At 47.1% G+C, this 21,240-nt stretch overlaps 1 protein-coding gene and 2 long non-coding RNA genes across 5 annotated transcripts in view; 1 reads left to right on the top strand and 2 right to left on the bottom strand.

The window, feature by feature from the left end:
- LOC144137726 (uncharacterized) overlaps positions 1-21,240 on the top strand; it is a 283,271-nt gene that overhangs the window by 206,205 nt on the left and 55,826 nt on the right. The gene's annotated exons all lie outside the window — the stretch shown is intronic.
- LOC144137727 (uncharacterized) overlaps positions 1-21,240 on the bottom strand; it is a 241,073-nt gene that overhangs the window by 178,019 nt on the left and 41,814 nt on the right. The gene's annotated exons all lie outside the window — the stretch shown is intronic.
- LOC144137734 (uncharacterized) lies at positions 9,008-21,229 on the bottom strand. The gene is made up of 3 exons (XR_013315721.1): positions 21,093-21,229; positions 13,914-13,983; positions 9,008-9,787 (listed from the first exon to the last, which is right to left on the bottom strand). It is a non-coding gene; the product is annotated as an uncharacterized LOC144137734 (long non-coding RNA).

Raw genomic sequence — 21,240 nt, 5'->3', positions numbered from 1 at the left:
TTGAAGTGTATATGAATATTTATGCTCGGTACACACTTACACCGGTTTACACTCGGTACACGCTCGGTGTATACACTTCCCGCCTGTTTCGTTTTTTTTATCGTATAATGATTCCCCATGGGGCAATGTCGTTCATCGCACTCAGCTCAATTTACACTGCGTTCTTCTTTACACCAAGGGCTCCCTTTTCTCGAATAATTCTTCTTTCGGCGTGATTGATTAAAAATTGTCTTGTTTTTGTTATTTTTTGCATCCTCAATGCGATTGTTCATGATCGCTCTCTCCTGACGGATCAAAAGCTTCTCTCAAGACTCCCTATACAGTTTTCGAATAGGGATGTGCCGGTACGTTACTTCGTGCCCCAGTTCCATACAGAATGAACAGGGAGGAAATAGGGGCGATTGCATAGAGACGCGATCTCCTTGGGGGACAGAGAGCAGAAAGATTATTCAGAAGAAGCCTCATCAGTCGGAGTGCGTTGATTACCGGGATAATCCTCGACTCGCAAAGCATGGCGGAGCAATGGGTGGCGGGAAGGCGGGGGGATTCTCCGATGAACTGTCGCAGCGAAGCGAAGGACCGAGTTTTCCCGAGATATTCTCGTTTTTGCATACGAGCAACCCTTTGCGTCCTTTCCTGCTCAGTTCCTTTTTGTGTTCACTACGCGTGAACTACGTTGTTGGATTCGGCATTTCACGGTGGAAAATCCATTCGCACATCGCACAATTCAAGGTGCGGAATAGTTCATGCGTCCTTCTTTTGTTATAGCGCGTGTGCGCGTGTACCCGTGGAGGTCTCAATATACGTCTGGGAAAGGAGGGTCGGTTTTATTTTGAAATTTCCGCTCTGCGCACGCTACGCAGTCATGGAATCCAACTGCGAATGATTCATGATTACGATCGAAATTTCCTGGGTAGAGCTTATCCTTGGCGAATCTATTCTCCGTCCTCATCCATTTCCTCTTCCTTCATCCGCCTCGTTTTTTCTCTCTTTTTTTCTTCGACTCACTATGCTCCAGATTCTCGAGCCCTGTAGGCTTTACGGATTGGGTGATAGTCGCATTGCGACAGAAGCTTACGGTCGGAGCTCAAGGAGGGATCTCTGAACTTCTACGTGAGTGAAAAAATACCCTTACAGGGGAAACAAAAAAGATGTAAAAAGACGTTCCATCGAACAATGACACACTTCTCTGCTACGACAGCGCAAACCTATTACGCCGACGACAGGAAAAGAAGAGTAATAAGCAAGAGCGGCGAGGAGAACGGGCGATACGATTGCTTTGAGAGGGAATACAAGGTTAAATGGGAGCGATTCCCTACGGCAGAACACATTCTCCAGATTTATTGTCGCCGCGTTGTGCCGACACTAATTCTCGAACGGCTCACCGAGAAGAATATAGCGTACGATGTGGAACGATGCGGCAATCGAAAATACACATAGCAGAAAACATTGCAACAGACATGTTCCCGTTTACTCCGTTTGCGATGCACTCTTTCGAACACCGTTCGGTACTCGCCGAGTCGTACAGGAGGAAGGCCGTACTGCCCCTCTCATCGCCTTTGTTCCGGGACGTAAACTCCAGTCGAGGCGCGAGCACACCAGCCGGAGCGAGTTTGTCTCCGCTCTCAAGAGGCCGTGGCGCGATTGCTAAACATGAAAGTTCGTTTTTCCCCACGCCGATCGAAAAAAGAAAAAGAAAATAAAAGCCGTTCGATGGCGGTATACAGTGTGAGTGGCCTCGTGCCGACTTTGTCCCTCGAGTCTGTCGACTCAATTACGGGCGAGGTACAGATTACACTTCAATTAGGTCTTCATCTTCCGTATTGAAAAACAGTCCTTACACACTTACACCCGTTATACACCACCCATCGCTCGCTGCGCCCCTCCTGCCCCACCGGTTGTCCCTATGTCATCCAATTAGAAGGCGCCGAATTGTGTTGGCCAAGGAAGGAAGGAAGGATGTAGAAGGAAGGCAGGAAAGTTAACCTGGCTAGAGCCTAGTTTGCTATCCTGCAAGTCGGAAAGGGAACACAAGCAAAAAAGAGAAAGCAAGTAATGAAGAAAAATGGGAACAGACAGGTATGCCCAGCGCTGAGGCACTAAACGTTCAAGTTCAGTGATTGCCACTGGAGGCTTTCAGTCTATAGTATGGAGTTTAAGTTCGTAGCCCGTAGAAAGTGCAAGAGTTCCTTAATCGCCTTCTGAGCGGATGGCAGGGGAGGCCAGTGACACAGAACCTTCTCCGAAAATGGCCGCGGAGAGCCCAGGTTCCTTAATGCTGACGACAGCTTCTTTCTTGCAGGCGAGTAGCGTGGGCACTCGCACAAAACGTGGCGTATCGTCTTCGGTGGGCCAACGTTCTATATAATGCGCAAGGTACCATACACTAGGACAGACTTGTGTTTCAGCTTCACTGCGATGCACTGTATTGACAAATACATGCAGCCAAAAATAAAATTTAGGCGAATGGCGATCTAGATCGTACGATTTGACTGAAAAGTTCAGTTAGCGAGGTGGCATCATGTAATGCAAGCAAGACGTTCTGCATTGCGCAGTTTTACAGCAAATGTCACATTTGAGCCTGATAGTATGTGCACGTCGGTATCATTCGGCGAGTTTGCTTTGTTGACGGCATGAATTGGTCATTCAAGGGCATTATGGTGGAGCTGAACCACCTCATCACATTAGAGTGTGCCGCATACATTGACGCCGAAATGGACGGCTGGGTACGATAACGTGACGAGCTCCGGCTGTGCCGACCTCTAGAATTTCTAACTACAAAAGAACACGCTCGATGGAGAATCACAAAGAAGCACGCGTAAACTAAACGTCACAACAAACAAGCTGACGCGCGCCGCGAAAGCCTGTAGCCCCACTTCTGACTTCGCGTTGGGCGGTTTGTTCTTTGCTGTCCCGTTATTGTGTGTGTGCGCGCTTGCTTGCTACTAGCGCTGAAGAGGACGGCGCACGGAGTGTCACCAGCGCCTGTTTTCGTCGTCGGGCCGCCGGGAGCTTCGAGGGCCGTCCCCGCGTGGTTATCGCGGAAGAAATGTGGGCCACAACGAGTTCGCCGGCCGTCTTTTGTGAAAGGATCCAACCTCCCGGGGGCGCGGCTGTCGGTTTTTCAGTGGCTTCCCGCTTGCTTTGTCCTTTTACGCAGTCAAGTGCGCGAAGTTACACTCTCAACTCTGGTACTGGCGCTCCTTGACACTTTCATTAGCGACGCTGGAAGGCAGTCGCGGCCGCTCTTTTGTTCGGTCATTACCTCGGGGCCTGTCGGTTACTGGAGCGCTCATTATTTGATGTCGCTGCTGTTTATATTCATTTTTCGCTATCATGCAGGGTCAGCTGACTGCAGACAACAAAGAAACGTTGAACTTTTGACCCTTTTGCGTATCAGTATTGGTTTCAGTATTACGAAGCTTTTAACAACTCGCGCACAGAGCTGAAGTGCATTAAGATTTTAACTTTGGGGCCTACCTCAATATTCGTTTTCTGACAAGCAAACAGCCTGAAAGCGCGAAGCACAATACGCGCAAATTTTCACAGACCTAGAAAAGCAATTCCCGTTGGTAGTTTGTTAGTTTGTATACGTGTTTGAGTTTGCATTTATTCTGAAAGCTAGCATCGTTGATTACTCCTGACGCTTGCCATATCTGACCTCAGTTTCTCATGTTACCCAAAGGGCATGTCCGTACGCGGCCAGTTTCTTCAGTCGCCAGGTCTACGGGCGGTGCATTAAAGCAAGGAGTGTATACTGAATTATGGGAAGACTTTGAAGCACTAGTAACGGCCACGAGATTTCTGCAAATACACCACGGCTCACACGACAGATAAAATGATGGTCATGGCCTGCCTGCATTAATTAATGGCAAAACTGCGTATGAATTGTAGCACAACAAACTCCCATTCAGGCAAAGTACATTATAGTAATAGTGAGATCGAGGGAAATTGCCTTGAACAGACCGCGGGACCTAAGCAAAGTATTATGTCTTAATAAAGCCGCAGGACGTAGTTCCTACTTAATTTCGTTACAAGAAACGCACTTAGCGGTTGTAGCATGGGTAGCATGGGTACCACTCAAGGTCATGGCTGGTGACAGCTTCTTCAGAACCACGAGCGATCTCCGAAATTGACGCTAAACGAGAGTTCTTTTCATTGGTTTTTTTTTTTAATATAAGGCTTCACAAGCTTCGTAATGTCCATGACGGCGTTGTAATTTACGCTCGCTAAATACTGTTCCGACGTCATTGAGTCTTGTTTCCGGGGGGCTGCGTCTACGGCTCGAACTTTAGTGTCTTGGAGGACTTCGTATCCTCTGCAGCTTTTCGGGCAGGTACATCTCGAACTAGACGAGCTAGTCGTCTCTGCTCAGCTTTGATGCAATTCAGTCCAGTGTTGCGTGCTGCCCTCTTCAAAGGCAGCAATTCGACCTCCGGGCGACCATTCCCCCATCCAGAAGTGTATTTCGTCACCGTCACTCAGCTGTGTTTTGCAACCACGTTTAGCAAGACGATTGGGCCGCGGCAACGACTGTGACGCTTGGGGCTGTGCGCGCTTGTTTTGCTTAAATTTTGTTTGTCTAGCAACACGGCAGGGGTGAGACGAGAGCGGTTGCACGTGTCGTAACGGGGGCATGTTTTCCTTTCAACTTCTTTCAGGTACAACGAAGGGGTAGCGAAGAGAGCCGCCGGAGGTTCTCAAAACAGCTTTGTTTTACCATAGTAAAGAAAGAAAGGAAATGAAGGTCCTTGACATGGAGATTCAGTCGTGCCTAGGAGGTTTGAGGACCTAGGGGTGATTTCGACAATTTCAGTGCTCGGGGTAGATGCCTGATATTCGGAGAAAAAAGGAAAGAACGACCGGCCTTAGCTCGAAGACAATTTGGAAAATGTATTAGGAAGGAGATACAAGGAAAAATTATTTAGAGACGTAGTTTAGGTAAATTTCACGAGGAAAGACAAGCCCGCGACATCTAAACTAAGCAGTAAAAAGAAATTTCCAGTTATCATTCAGTTTGCTGAATTTTTTTTTTGTTTTTGCTTGTTTGTGGATCGAACCTCACCATTTTTGGCTGGCTTCCACCATTTTACGCGTGGTACACGCTTACATCCCCCGCACATAGAACATAATAAGTGCAAGGGAATACAGCAGCTTTAGTTGAACTTGTACAACATAGGACGCGCAGTCTGAAAGTTATGTTGTGGGTTTTAATTTCACCCGGAGAGCACAATTGTTTGTATTTCTTTCACTACGTGCTCAATTTCTAAGTTCCCACAAAAAAGAATAAAAAAAGGACTGCCTCCGCTGCGAATTTCTCGCCGTTGTTCTTGACTGCTGGCTTTCCTTTCTGTATTCACTCTACCAGCCCCTCATTTCCAGAAGTCATGGTTCTCTCTCTCTCTCTCTCTCTCTCTCTCTCTCTCTCTCTCTCTCTCTCTCTCTCTCTCTCTCTCTCTCTCTCTCTCTCTCTCTCTCTCTCACACACACACACACACGCACACGCACACGCACACACACACACACACACACACACACACACACACACACACACACACACACACACACACACACACACACACACACACACACACACACACACACACACACACACACACACACACACACACATCGATCGAAGTCACCGCGAAAAACATAAGATTTGTTCTAACGCTTCGGCCGGGATACTTGGACAGACACTTTGAAGTGTTAATTAAAGGGCAAATGTATAGCCGCTGCTTAATTAACATACCGCCCTTTTCTGATGACGAGCACCGTACGGAGCACTTTCAAAACGGCAACGCGCGTTTTAAATGCGACTCATCGTCGCCTTCTCCCTATCCCTTTTTTTTTCTGAATGAGGACCATGTATTTCAGCCTGTTTGCACTTCTATATAGCCGTATTGCAATCATACGTTATAAAATACACTGGCACAATGCAAATAAAAGAAAACAACCGTGGAGTGTCTGCGATAAGATTGTCAACAGGGCGCGCCACTTGTGCACAGGCACGTTCCTCTCTGAATGGGAGAGAAAAATAATGGGGGCGAAGCGAGGGGTGGAAAAGCCGTTTATTGTTGCGAAGCGCACGGCGTAAACCGTAGCGAGTTCAAAAACTGTGAGAAAAAACAAGCGAGGACCGCAAAAGAGGAAATGCTTCGCGCTAACAAGCGCCAACAGCAACAGCAGCGTATAAATACCGTAAAAGCGTGCGTCCAAGCTTGTTTAAAGAAGAGCCGTGCTGCCGCTAGAATTCAACTTTCGGCTTGTTTGCTCGCCTATCAGATAGCTTCCACCGAGATCCGCTGTATCTTCCGCCGCATTCAGGCGTCGGCCCTTCATTTCACGGGCCACTCCATTCATCCTCCTACCCGTCCCTTTTTCCCCGTACCAGCTTCTTATTAACGCGCAATTACTCAGCTTGCCGTGCAAGACGCTATCCCAGACGCGCGGAAGAGCTCTGGAATCGATGTTGTTTCCAAGAAAAAAAAAACTGCACTAGAAGGTGCAGGCGAAGCTTCGTTGTTTCGTTCGTCATCGTGTGCGAACTAAGTCCAGCGCTTTCTTCCCCCTCCCCCTCTCACTCCCTCATTTCTGTTGAAATGTGTGCAGACGTTTCAGGTTCTTTGAAACATTCTTTTGCTCCTCTCAGTCGTCACAGAGCGATGCGTAAGTTTCTTCACGTCGGCACTGCGAAAGAGAGGACCTTTTTCACGGGTTCCTCTCGCGATTCGATTACTACAAAGCTAACTTCGTTTTTGCTGCAATTAGAGAGCTTTTCTGCAAGCACCCTAAACATGTAGGCGCTTCTTTCGCTTGCAACCCACGCTGTCTACGCGTTCCTTTTCTACGTTCAATTCTGAAAATTACCCTTCATGGTTGTATGAATTTATCCTCTTATGGTTATGGTATACCGGTATGATTCAGAAAAACTGGAGCTTCGATACGCATCCTCTATCACCTGGAAGTGCGTTCCATCACACCCTCCCCTTTCGTGTTCACCCCAAAACTTCAAAGGCGAAAAGAAAAAAAAAGTGCCTAAACCAATTTTAGACCCATCGCGTCAGACACAAGCGGAAACGGAATTAACTTCGTATACATAAGGTCGTTCGATCGGGCCCTCGCTTTTAAAGTGCGCGCACCCGGCTGCCATGGGAATTCGTTCGATACATCCGGGAGAGGCGAATTCTAAATTCTCCGTAAACTCGTAAGCCAAATTTAATTCTTAATTTTTTTTCCGCTCCGTGCGATCACGGACGCTATAAATAGGCAGCAACACGATGAGAGAGCGCTTCATAATCGGATAAGGTCCCCCGTTGCCGCTACCACCGCTGCCACCTCCGCTCCGACCCCCCGCTCTTGGAGCACGCTTCCAATTTGACCTCGTTTGGGAAAATGTCGATTCGGTTCGCATGCACAAACGCGGGTCGCCGGGTCCGGGGCTCGCTGTAAATTGGTTTGCGCGCTCGGCGAATGCGGTTTCGGCCGTCGTCGCTATTGCGGGTTCGGCTGCGGCATCGACAAACCCGCATCGACGAAACGGACTTGTACGCACTGGCCCGTGCCTTGGCCGTTCGGAGTTTAATTGACTTGAGCGAAACGCCGGGTTATGAATAATCTTCCTGCGTGGTCGATATGGGGAAGCGCGGTACCGGTCTCATCAGGGACGCTTTCGTGGGCGCGTAAATTACTTCGAGTAGTGTTCGAGAGCTTGTCCTGTGCGTCGCAGCTGTATCATGAGTGTTCCTCCAAATTAAATGCGAAAATGAACCCAAAAACTTGAACCATAATACCCAAAAACTACAATATTGTTAGTGGAGGTCCAAAAATGAGGCGCTATTTGTATATTTAGTACGCCACATTTTTTCCAGCTTTGTTACTGTACTTAGGCAACGCGTTAATTTGACTTGCATGGAAAGAAGTCGCGCTATTTTTGCGTTGTGGTTCATATTTTCGTGATCGCGTTTTATTTGTCCATGTGTGTACGTATAAACATACGTATACAAGCGTCGCCCACCCGTGTTTTAAACGGGTTGAATGATTCCCCAAATCTCTACTAAAGCGCCATCTTACGTCTTCTGAGATCTCTAATTTACTTGTACTGCCAGTTGTCTTTACTTTATTATCATGCGGGCCAACGTACAGCCAACTTGATTTTTTATTGATTCTAGCGCATCAGAAAGCAGGGGTTACTCAGTGTCTGTATATGATTTCGCAATTGGAAAATTCGAGACACTCGAGGAACCAGAGAGCCTGAAACACGATTTGCGCCAACTGCCGCATTTTTTCCCTTTCTGTTCGTATCACACACCCTGTCGTTAGCAATTTCACACTCGCCTGCACTCCGATACTTCTGACATCGAAAGCAAATAAAAATAGCTTTCGGGAGCTCTGGCACGCTTCGTAGGGTTTTATCTATTTTGTTCTTCGCTTACCCCGCCATTCCATCACCCGATTCTCGCAAACATACGGCCGCCGTCCGAAAAATATGACGTTTGACGCCAAATGTGGACACCGACGAGGGGGGGATACATCTCCCCCTCATGGGGTCTCCCCCGTCACATCACCACATCGTCACGAGCTTGTTTTCCTGCCGCACACGACATCCGAAACGTCATCGGAATTCATGATGGATGCGTCATCTTCGCGTCTCTGCTCTTTGTCTTCCTTTAGGGATAACTGTTGAGGCAGCTGGTGTATCTGCAGTAGCGTGCTGAAAGCGCGCAGTGAGAAACAAACAGAAAAATACAGAAAAAGAGAGGCGGTATAGAGAGCAAAAAATGGGATCGCCAGCGGCATCAGGCTTGCGATCTATAAGTATCGGTTTCTCGGGAGGAATGTCGTTTCGCCAGCCCACTATTTGCGCTTGTCATCGTCCTGTCCCGCAATCGTCTTTTTTGCTACACTGCCTCTCAAAGCGTAAGACAGTCGAAAACGCTCGCAAAGAAAAAAAGTGTAGCCCGGCAAGAAAGGCCAATAGATTTTTTTTTTGTGCGTGAGAGAAACATTTGTCTACGAGTCGTCGCCGTCGTCGCGTGCGTGCCTTTCCTCTTCCACATCCACCTCCTCCTCCTCCCGCATCCACCATTGAAATTTATCCTGCGCTTCTTTGCTTCTTTACCAGCGCTCTCGAGTTTCTCGATGGGTTCGTCGCATCGAATAGGGCCCTATCTGCCGTTTATCGGCTTTGTTTCACTGTTCACAGCGCCCCCTTTTGTCGTCGCGTTACAGCATGGTTCGAGCCGTATCGACCACGTCCGTATCGGGTCGTTCTCCGACTCCTCCCGACGTCTCTCGTCAGAATCGGTGTGGATCTCCTCTCCATCGCTGGAAGAGGAGAGGGCGGTGTGCCGAAGCAACGGCGACAGCTGCGTCAGTGCCCGGATGGCGACGGCGATCCACTGAAACCTGTTTGCAGCACGCATGTTGCCTCCCAGTATACATTAGCTGAATGGACATCCTTCCGATAAGTCCACGATGGAAGATTAAAAAAAAAGAGCAGAGAAGTGTCGAAAGTATAGATAAGGAGGCACTTGGTCATTTCCCGTTGGTTACCGATATCGGAAGGGCTGGTCCCTTCACGGAATGATCCAATGACGGCGTTATGTCGTTGTCTAACGGCTGGAGCATTAACCGTTGCGTTTTGAGCTTCGCGCAGCTGTTGCGAGTGCGGTTTGTACGTTTGTCAAACATGAGCGCCTCCAACTGAACGGCACTGTCGATAGTCCTCGGGAATCCGGGAAATACTTGCCGTGTTTCCGCACCTTTGCGATGGACGTAGAAAAATCTGTAAGAGATGAGCGCCAGGTGGGTGAAGCTGAAGTACGAAATAGATAAGCGGGGATGTGGTGAAACATTGAAACTTGTGCTTTTTTCCCGGAGTTTTTTTTTCCTTTCTTGAGATCATACTCATTAAAACCCCCGGGCCTGCGTTTTTTTTTGTGTGTGGCGCAGTAAACGAATGTTGTGTGTGGAGTTTATCACGCCTTTCTTTACGCTTCCCTCTTTCCCAGTTTCCACATTGAAAAGGGAACATGAGTGTGTACTGCGTTCGATGAAAATTTTATCTCAATAGGACTTTCAGTTCATATGAAAAAAAAGAACATCCTTCTAAAGCCATTGCCAACAACTGAAGCCATCTTAAACGGAAACTTCATAGCAGGTATCTAAGAATGCAGTCGGAACGACGTACACAGTATATCGCATTTTTTTGTTGTTGCCGTGTGGCCATATACCGAACACTCAATGAGAATTCCTTCCAATTTGCGGGGGTTTAGGCGCCTAAGCTGCAATTAAGCTATGCCGCTTGCTGTAGTGGAGGGCACCGTAATAAAGCCCTTTTTGTCGGCCTCTTGCGTTACATCCTGCCGGCCCTACATCAGCTATCGCCTACAAGCCTGAAGGTAATAGACTCAGTGCTGGCAAAAGCTATGCGCACCTGCCTGGGTCTACCTAAATGCACATCGACGGTTGGAACCCTTTGCGAAGCTCGGTGCTTTTCCGCCACAGTGCTACAACGCCAAGAGGTGCTTCGAACGTCTTTGCGCCATTTGACTCGGTGTCATACGCATCCTTTGGCAGACCTCTCCACACAGTATGCAAGACACTTGCTTCCGGCGAATTTTCAACAGCCTCAAAAGTCGATAGTAGCCCCGTGGGTACTGGCGCCATGGAAAATTTGCACGACGATACCCGGAATTAGCAAAAAGTCTGCCATGCCAGCGGCCGCGCTCAAGTTCTTCACACGCGAGTATATTTTCAGCACTTACAAAGGCTACACACATGTTTATGCGGATGGCTCGGTTCGCCCGGGCTCATCCGCCATCGGCGTGTGGATCCCATCAGCCCGGTGCACTATCGAAAGAAAACTTAGCCATGAAGCATCCTCGACTGCTACCGAGCTGGCAGCTGTGAGGGCTGCACTTCATTACATCAGCGGCCATCATGCCCAGCAATGGGTAATATTCCTCGACTCGCGCAGTGCCTTACAAGCGCTCCGAAAGCTTAACAACAACCGCAGTCAGCTTGTATGTGAAATTGCCGAAATTCACACAATGGCAGTGCGCGAAGGCCATGAAATCATTCTTCAGTGGGTACCTGGTCACTCGGACATACAAGGCAATATTAGATCCGACGCAGCCGCCAGCGCAGGCCACTTGCTGAGCAACACAACCCAGCTTCCTTTCTCCCGAGAGGACAGCAACGCCCTTATCCTCGCAAGTGGATGGGCTGCACAAAGGTCGGAGTGGCAGGACCCTCACCGCAGGTATCTACCACTGCACGCTATTGACCCGCATTGTGACTTCCGTTTTCCACGCGGCCTCAACAAGCGGTGTGAAGGAGTTCTGCACCGACTGCGCCTGAATGTGGCGTTTACTCGGAGTTTTAAGTATAAGATTGGTTGGGAAGATTCCCCCCTGTGCCGGACTTGCGGTGTGCGCGAGACTGTAAATCACTTGCTCTGCGTCTGCCCTCGATACGCTGCTGCGCGAAAAACTGCAGCGAGCTCCCTCTCTCGTGTACGTCATGGAGGCAGCCTCGAACTTTTTCATTTTCTTGGGCCTTGGGCCAATAGTGCTGACAGTACCTTAGGTACAAAAGTACTGATCCAGTTCCTACGAGAGACTGAACTGGACAAATCTCTCTAGATCAGAGACAGAGCAAGTGTGCCACGATATCTTCTCTTTCGCACTGTGGCGTTCATCTATTTATTTTTCTTGGGTTGGTGTTGTTACTTTTTTCCCGTCGTGTACTTTTCATTTTGTTTGAGCGTTTCCATTAACGCTTTTCTTTTCAATTGTATTTTTTTTGTCCGGACTCTGTTGGCAGCAATCTCTTGTTTTTCTTGTCCTTTTTTTTTCTTTTTTTTTTTAACTCTTTATGTTTGTCTTTTTCCTACTGTAACCCTGATGTCTGATATGCACCACTCATCAACGTAGTCACCCCCCATCTGGTGTAGCAAGCCTTGTCCCTAGCAGGGCTGACCTCACCAGTTCACATTAAAGAGCATTCTCTCTCTCTCTCTGACCGTAATAATTTGCCCACCCAGGGATCTTTAATGTGCGCCGAAATCTCGGCACACGGGGGCCTTTCCTTTTTGTCTCCATCCAAAAAGCGGCGCGCCACCGCTGCTAGGGTCGAACATACGTCCTCGAGCGCAGCAGCACAACGCCCTAGCCGCTAAGCCACCACGGCGAGTTACGAGAATACCTTGTGTTTGCCGCATTTAAATTAAAACAATAATTTTATCACAAATTTTCAAGAACTTTAACCTAAATCTTAGACTTCAAAAATTAAGCCTCAAGTGTCCCCGAGTTGCAAAAGTTTTTTGTGCCAGCTTGGCTTTTATTCTAACTAGACACATTGAACAAGTGTGCGAAGCTGGGCGAGTCGGTAAGGATTCATGATTAGAAACAGCGCAAGAGACAGGACGAGGAAACTGACAAGGACGGGCGCTGACTGACGACTGGATTTTATTGAAAGAAACAACGAAATATATACGAAAAGCAAGAGCACAAGCAGAGCAAGAAAGGCAAACAAAGGTTACAATAAGATTATATAAGATTACAAGAATAAGAATAAGGTTACAAATATATATTTCGTTGTTTCTTTCAATAAAATTCAGTCGTCAGTCAGCTCCCGTCCTTGTCAGTTTCTTCATCCTGTCTCTTGCGCTGTTTCTAATCATGTATTCTAACGAGGTGGGGTCACGAGCCGATGTTACACAAAAGGCAGCGGAACACTGTAGACAACCTGGGGACCTTTAGCGTGCGCCTTAATCTTAACACACGAGGGGCCTATATTTTCGCTTGCATCAGAAATACGTCCTCCGCGGTCGGCATTCAACATGCGTCCTCCGGCCCAGCAGCGTGTATCGTCTTACTCGTCACTGGACGGAAACATATGATATTAAACCGAGTTTGTTGAGCGCAATGAACTTGTTTTCCCCGTTCCGCCACAAATTATTTACTCGGTGGTGTGAAGCCATGTCGAATACAAAACTAGTTGGCGGTTTCTGAACCGCTTCCCGGTCACGTCTGGAACAGTGGTCGGTTCATAATTGGATCGCGAGTCCCCCGTAAGAAAGAACAAGAGTACGCCTACTATCTCTCATAACTTGATTTTTCTTTTGTCCGCTCAAAAATATACAGCGGAACTCTGACCTTTATAAGCAAAAGGTCAAGCGGCGCAGCCAATGAACTACAAAACTACAAAGCCGAGCAGCTTTCTCAAAACCACGTAGTTCAAAAATATATCGAAATTGTCTTGAAAGCCATGTTCCTTGTAGCGCCAGCGTAAAGTCGACTGCGTGAAGAAGTCGGGGTAGAGTAGTGGTCAACTCACTTGCATCTCTCCGCGCGTCCCGATGGTTCGATTCCCATTCCTCTCGCATTTGTCTTTAGTTAGACGACGGCGCGTGGCTTAGGGATTTTTCCAGCCATTTGACGTAAGTAGCACCGTATTTTTTTCCCTAGTGAGATATGCAATCCTTTCGCATCAAAAATCTATTAACTCATCATACCCACCCGTAGTGGTGGCTCTGTGGCTAAGGCATTGTGCTGCCGAGCGTATGGACCCGGGTACGATGGTGGTAGCGACGACAGTTTCTCTTATCGGGGACGAGGAAAGAAAACGCCTGAGTATCGACATTTCGGCGCTCGTCGATTATGGGCTTCCCTTTCATCCAGTGGCCGTGCCAAGGTGGTATAAATAAATCCGGAGCCCTCTACTACGGCGCGCCATAAAGCCCAGGTGTAGCACCGAGGAGTTAAACCCCCTCCCAATTTTATGAAAGAAAAGCTCTTATCATGCTTTTCACCTCCGCCGTGCCCGCGTTTATTTTTATGTAACGTGTATGTGGAACTAAGCGATGTTTTTTTTTTTTTTTAAATTCCGTTGTATGTTTTACTTACCTTCTGATTCCGATTCTTTTTTGCAGCCACGTTGTAACCAAACATATTATCAGACATGTCCGTCCTTACACTGCGTACGAGAGAAATTGTTATTGCGGGATGCTATTTCTTACTAACAATGCGGAAGCCCCTACCGTGGCATGAACAACGAAGCGGTGAAATGTTTTTTTTTTACTTTTTTTCACTATTTCATCTGGTTGGATTTACAACTACTGAGCAACGAGATGACACGGACGTATAAGAAATGTCGAAGAAATGGCACACACCAGCGCGAACTTCCAACTTTACCGTGCCTCTGCGGTCATGTATGTCGAAACAGTGTCGGCTGTGCATTTATCAGGAACATTTCCTTGCTTCACTTGTCGAAAGCCTTAGCTTTGTGTTTGCTATCCTTAAATTCAAGGATTTCGTAAACTCCATCTGGTCCTTCTCGGTGGTCTTTTCAAGACATTAGCGTCTGGCCACTTTGTCAACCTACCTTTTTCTTTTTCGGCCGCTTTCTTTCTTTTCTTCTCCAATATTCTCCAGGGGCTTTCACTTAAGAAAAGCCCCACTGTAGCGGATTCTTTTGTGGTCTTGAATATTGAAGCGACGCGAAGTGGAAAGAAAAGGGAGTTGGGAAGAGGTAATTGAATTATAATGGGAAACTCTAGGCCTTTTTTTCGGGGAGGAAGGGACGTAGAAGGACGCTGCATACATCTGGGCAGCTTATGTATGCTTATTTATATAAGTTCGTCCATTTACGTCACGGCCGAACTTGCAAAAAGCCTCACGTTCTTCTTGCGTGTTCTATCAACGCTTTTTTTTTTTACCGCATACCCAAATTTCTTCTTTCTGTTTCGGCAGACTTCTCAGATTTTCAAAACACTGCGCGAAAATCGCCCATAAAGCAAACAAAAAACACATTTTCACACCGGTAATTTTCTAGTTTTACCATATTTCTACCGTCCGCAAAACATTCCCCTCTTTTTTTTTCTTCTCACTCTCTCGTTCCCGCTCCTCTGCCCCTCCTTTTAAACGTTCGAGCAGAGAGTAGAGAACTTCGTCTCTTTTGTCGACGAGTGGTTGCCGCAGCGACAGCAGGAGCAGATATACGCGAGCGAAACACAGCGCGCAAATTGACTGCCTCTCTGCATTCCCTGTCCTTTTGTTGTCTGCTCTCGACATTTGCGCATGTTTTAGTCTATACCTTAACACCTCTTTTTTATTTTAGGGCAAAACGCTCTTTGTATTTCCCCCATAAGGTCTTCGACCGCAGCTGCCGTTCGTGGCTCGCCTCTTTTCGGAGGCGAGCGACGTAAGGGCGTAATTTAAAGCCTCGCCCGCAGTCGCGCCGAAGAGCGCACGAAGGCTGCGTGGCGCGAAAGTCGTGCCACGCGTTCTCGCCCCCCCCCCCCCCCCCCCCCGTGAGCTCCTCCGTCGTCCCACGCATAAGAGTGACTCCCTTCTCTTAAGAAAGACGGGATACACCTTTTAGATAAGAAAGGCCAAGCTAACTTCCACAACTCTCTCTCTCTCTCTCTCTCTCTCTCTCTCTCTCTCTCTCGTTCTCTCTCTGCTCTCTCTCTCGTTATCTCTCTGCTCCCTCTCTGACTTGTTCTGCATCTCTCTCTCTCTCTCTCTCCCTTACTCCCTCTCTCTCTCTCTCTCTGGCTGTCTGTCTTTCTCTGCCTGTCTCTCTCCCTCTCTCTTTCTCCCTCCCTCCCTCCTTTCCTCCCTCCCTCTCTCTTTCTACATCCCTCCCTCCCTCCCTTCCTTCCTTCCTTCCTTCCTTCCTTCCTTCCTTCCTTCCTTCCTTCCTTCCTTCCTTCCTTCCTCTGTCTCTCTCTCGGCCTTTCTCTGCCTGTCTCTCTTTCTCTCCCTCTCTCTATCTCTCTCTCCCTCTCCCTTGTCAGGTCCTCGTACAACAGACGTCCCCCTTAAGGTCCCTCTCTTTTTTTCCACTGATCAGGATTTCATACTTTCGCGTGTACGTCCTTTCAAGTTGAAGGTGTGCATAGCACTTTATAACTACAACCGAAGCAGTCTTCGACACAGGAGGTGCGTGGGTCTCGCACAGAGGTGGGTCGTCATTGGTCCGGTAGAGAGTATGGAACTCGGCAACATGTCGACGTCGCGTGCTCGCAAATCTGCAGTGCCTCTGCGCCGTTTGCAGTTAACGTTCTCTCGAGTGGGCGCGAAAATGCGACATTTGCGGGAACTTGGAGTGGGAGGCGAACGCTGAAGAAAGCGTTTAAAGATGCATTAAGCGGGAAATGGCGGAGCCTTGAAAGACCACCCGCTGTGTGATTTCTGGGCGCAATATTTTTGTTGTGTGTAAGCCCACCTTCTTTCCCTAATGTTTTTAAGCTGGCAGATTGTTTTTTGTGCATCTGGCTACAGAACTGATTCTCAAAGTGTCTCGATTTATTAAATTTGAGGAAATAATTTTTGTTATAGTTCTTGCATTAAAGGTTCCTTCTAACAATATAGACATTGCACTATTCAGCACTTTATTTGTTTGTTTTCGGCGTACCTTCGTTATGTTCTTGTTCCTTTCATTTGTTTCTCAAATGCTATTAAACGAATGTCGCCGCTATCCTCTTGGCATTTTTATTCGTCTTTGCTTCGCGCATTGACAACGTTTGCCTTCTTTTAGCCCTATTTCAATAGCGAGTGAAAGCGCAATTGTTCTTTGTACTGCAAACACTTATTTAATAATTGCTTTTTAAAGAATTCTGGTTTTATAAGATTTTTTCGTGGGCGTACAATTATATAATATGATGAGAATTCAACTCTTCGCTACTATCGTCGCTTTCGCGTCATCTCTTCGCAACCAATTGAATTTCTGAAGCAAGCACACTGGACAAGCTCTCATGTGGCGCGACAGTTAACACACAGACGCAAAAAGCGAGCGAGAGCGAAAGAAAAACGAGAAGGGATCACGCTAACGCCACTCAATTAACGAACGATGAACTTAACGCCATGAGCAAATTAAACCCGTAAGTAGAAAAGGAGGGCAAGGAGCATTTGGAGTGCCCGAGTATTCCCTGCTGGCAGGAACAAAAGCTAAATGAAAAAGAAAACCAACGACGAAAAGAGAAAAAATTGTAATTCCTGCACAAGCGCACGACTTTATGACATTCGGTCCCTCTTTTACATTTCACGTTTTGTGAGGGGAAACTTCTATAAGAAGTCGTTAAAAGAAAGGAGGCCAATCATCTGGCTGCGTGCAATATTTTAACGAAGACGGATGGCGTCCCAGCTAAAAAATGAATGCAACTTTTATTCAACTGAACTTGTGTTCAAATAAAAATTAATGGAAGCTTCATTGGTGAATCAGCAGGAATGCGTGAGCACCCCGTCTCCCTCTTCATCGTGATTTTGAGACTAGGGCCAATGCGGAAGCCCCTCGTAATCGGCGTCAAATAAAACGCGAACACGAAAATATGAACCAGAAGGGGCAAAATTTAAAAATACTTTCCGTAGAGTTCATATAAAATGTCACGCTATTGGTACATTTGGAAATCCCATTTTCCAACTTTGTTTTTGTAACTGAGCCACGCCTCATTTTGGCTTGTATGAAAAGAAATCGCACTGTTTGTGTGTTCAGGTTAATATTTTCGTGTTCGCGTTTCATTTGACGCCCCTCGTACGCCGTGAAAACCATGCTTAGCTCTGCAACCACCTCAGTGGTAACCTTTGATAGATTTAGCACGAGGCATTCGTTTTATGCTGCTCTTTTTTTGGTCCACCAATATCGGCAAGCTTCGACGTCATTTCCATTCCTTCTTTGGCCTCCCTGCACTGGCTGCCCGCCCCATTGATTGACGCGTACAAGGACCCGATGAGACGGCGCGCGACCAGCGCCGACTTGTTCTCCCCTTGGCAACGTCGGCAGTGGTTCGAACGCAGCGCCACCATAGCCGCGCCTTTCCTCTTTCTCTGCTCAATTCTCTCCCTCTCTCTGTGGACAGATCGACGTCGGAAATTTTTGCCGCCATGCTCCATCGGTTTCTCACGCATTAAAATCGCTAAATTTTAAATTAAAACGCAGGGTGCGAAGAAGCAGACCCGATACTTAGGGCCGTATTCTGAGTCCCTCCTCCACTCCATTTGCCCCCTCCACTCGGCTGAGGGGAGGATTCCGGAATCCTTATACATGGGGAAATCGATTTCAAGGATCTCGTCCTGTGGAGGCTCAAGTGCAGGAAGGACTCAGAACACCAGGGTTAGACTTTCAAGAGAAGCACACGTTTGAAGAGGATGGAAGGATTTAGTGAGAATGACATCGCGAAATACAAAGATATCACTGGATTGATTGATTGATTGATTGATTGATTGATTGATTGATTGATTGATTGATTGATTGATTGATTGATTGATTGATTGATTGATTGATTGATTGGTTGGTTGATTGATTGATTGATTGATTGATTGATTGATTATGAGGTTTAACTCTCGAATGCTACACAGGCGATGAAGCGTGCCTTAGTGGACGACTCCGGATTAATTTTGACCACCTGGGGATCTTTGACGTGCGTCGAAATCTCGAACACACGGGCATTTTTTTTTTGTTTTTCGCATCCACCAGAAAAGCGGCCGCCGCGGCCGGGAATCGAACCCGCGTCCTTTGCTCAGCAGCACAACGCCATAGCCACTGAGCCACCGCGGCGGACAATCATATCCGTGGGAATTACTCTCGGGAGTTCATAGTTCATATGTCAAAGCATGGTTTACCTCAGGGGAAGCATCATATTTCAGTCAGTTTCGCCTTTCGCGCCTGTTGCTTGATCTCGGCATTTTTTTTTTAGGGGGGGGGGGGGGGTGAGACAGAGCTCAACTGGATACGATACGATACTTTGAAGGTCTCCCTTCGTTGTATCCACCGAGGTAAATTCTCAACTTGATACAATAAACTTTTGAAGTTCTCCCTTCGTTGTGTCCAGGGAGGTTAATTGAGCGAGTTACTTTGTATAACGACTCGAGTACGTGCAGAAAAAAAAGTAAATTAGCAGTCAGGATTGCCTATGACCGTAGATTATATCCGCATGCGGAAAAGAACAACGGCAGGCTTCATTTTCTTCGCACTCCATTGAGCACAAGATGCATTTCTACCTCCGCCGTGTAAATTGCGGAAATCACTTTGTGAGCTCTCGCGATCTGTTTCAATGCGACGTCGTAATACCCCCCCCCCCCCCCCCCCCCCCTCCAGTAACATGCAATGCTTGGACGGCGGATAACTCACAACTCATCTGCGGAGTTGTTGCGGCACACAACTCACGGGGGTATTTAATGCATGTGCACTCGCAGATGCTTTAATATTTATTTATTACATTTTTTTGCCGCTTGAACACTACAGTTAGCGCTTAGACAGCGTAAAGAGTGCTTTTAAATTCTAAGAGCGTATAAAATACATCTTTTTCTTTCCCGACTACCCGTGTAAGCAAGCGCGAGAGGGAACGAAATGCACTTAGTTCCGTCCACGGAAGGAACGCACTTGCTCTGAAAATATAATTGATTATGCTCATAACTTACAGTAAGAACCAACAAAAGAAGCGCATTTAAAACTGCCGCGTTACGCAGCAGAGACACATCTCCAATATCACCGAGTCTCACGCTCTGCGCCCATGCTAGACAAATCAACACTTTCAGCGCGTTGGAAGCGCGCCGTGCCCGTTTCAGTAAAGGACAATTATTTACGATTGCTGGAACATTTGTATCGAGGAAGGCGATCGATAGTGCCGCTGCACGTTCTTTTGTTGTTAGCGTTGCTTTTTTTTTCTTGTTTGGGCAACAATGTTTTCATTGTGCAGCCGCGGTGACAACCAACAATTTGTTACTTGGTGAATCACTTCGTCGGGTTTCGACGGCTGTATAACGCTTGCTCAAGTAGCGCGATTTTGCAATGACTTTACATTTTGTTCAACAGCTTGCGCTGAGCTCGGTGTTGTTAAAAAGAAAATAACGGTTAATTAGTGTTAGCTTAAACGTCCATTCCTTGCAAACGAGCTAATATAAAAAGCTGAACTGACACGCTGATCTGGGCAAACAGAAAAAAACAAAGCAGGCTTTGTTTTAATTGGTCAAACCTTCAAGATGTGAAATAAACAGTGTTTAAATTTTTTAAAAAACGCACAAACAGCGTTTGCGTAATCAGGGCTGCCACTTTTTAAGGGTTGTGGATCCATCCAGGCCGCCTAGAATTCTTCAACCTGAACTAGCAGTCGCTAAATAATATCTGAGGAATAAAGAGGCCAATACTAGCAACGCACGAAAAATTATCCATCATTCGAGCATGAAATGCGCAACGCCTAGTTTCAAGTTTCCCAGTCGGCTTCTCCTCTCGGTACATGAAACAAAATTATACTGGCGAGGTACACCTTTGCTGGGTACACTACTGGTACACTATTGGCCTGCACGCAATTCTATTTTAACGACTGTTTGAACTCACTCTATGTTCGTATATGCTCAAACTACAAAAATGTTATGACCTAGTTCATACCAGCGTGGTTTCAGCGTAGTAGTTCGTAACGCAGATGCTAAAAGCGCCCAGTGTTTATTTCTTTTTCTTTCGTCCACAAGTTACAAATACACTGACACACCAACGCCCGCTAAGCGGTCGAATAATAATTACGAGCTTTAAACTGCGAATTACCCAATTCTGCCACAGATAGGAGGTCCACAAACTCATTGCAGTCGCTAGCGTACAGGTGCATGATAAACTGCCTCAGTGAGAAAAATGCAACGACGCAAATAAAAAAAGTCCCGCTTTACCAAAGTGACTCCCACCATTAACAATGAGCTCACAAACGACGACACACATAGGGATGCAACCATGAGGTAGCGCTGTCCTGTTCCTTACTTCCTTTTTGTGTCTCGTGTTTTCTCTCTTTGTTAATGATGAATATTCGCCAAATCGCCCAACTCACAGCCCTCTTGAAAGTGAGAATCATCTAGCGCCGTGTACAGTCGTCCACAGGCTTTGCTGGAACATCCAATTAAACATTAGCGTTGAATATCTCAAAAATTGGGTCGATAAACTGTTCAAATAAATGTCGAGGATTTAAGTGCCCCATTATTCATGAAAGACATGCAGCAGTTGTGGCTAAATAATCTTACGCCAAAGCAGGAGTCGACGTTGCTCCGGCGTTGCTCCAGCTAAGACAACGGACGACTGTACGTGACAGGGGTACGCACATTTATCGCCGACTGTGCGGGAACAGCCTCCTCCATTCTTACTTAGCGCAAACGGAGCACACACAGGTGACGACTCGAACGCGGAGGGACATTCTGACAAGCATACTAGGCGCCTGCAACTTTCGCGGCACGCCTACCGTCGCCGTCG

Source organism: Haemaphysalis longicornis, unplaced genomic scaffold (genome assembly GCF_048455015.1).
Source record: "Haemaphysalis longicornis isolate Haplotype H1 unplaced genomic scaffold, Haemaphysalis longicornis Haplotype H1 scaffold_49, whole genome shotgun sequence".
Classification (NCBI taxonomy): Eukaryota; Metazoa; Arthropoda; class Arachnida; order Ixodida; family Ixodidae; genus Haemaphysalis; species Haemaphysalis longicornis.
Note: the sequence above shows the minus strand (reverse complement) of the source record. Positions and strands in the feature narration are given on the sequence as shown.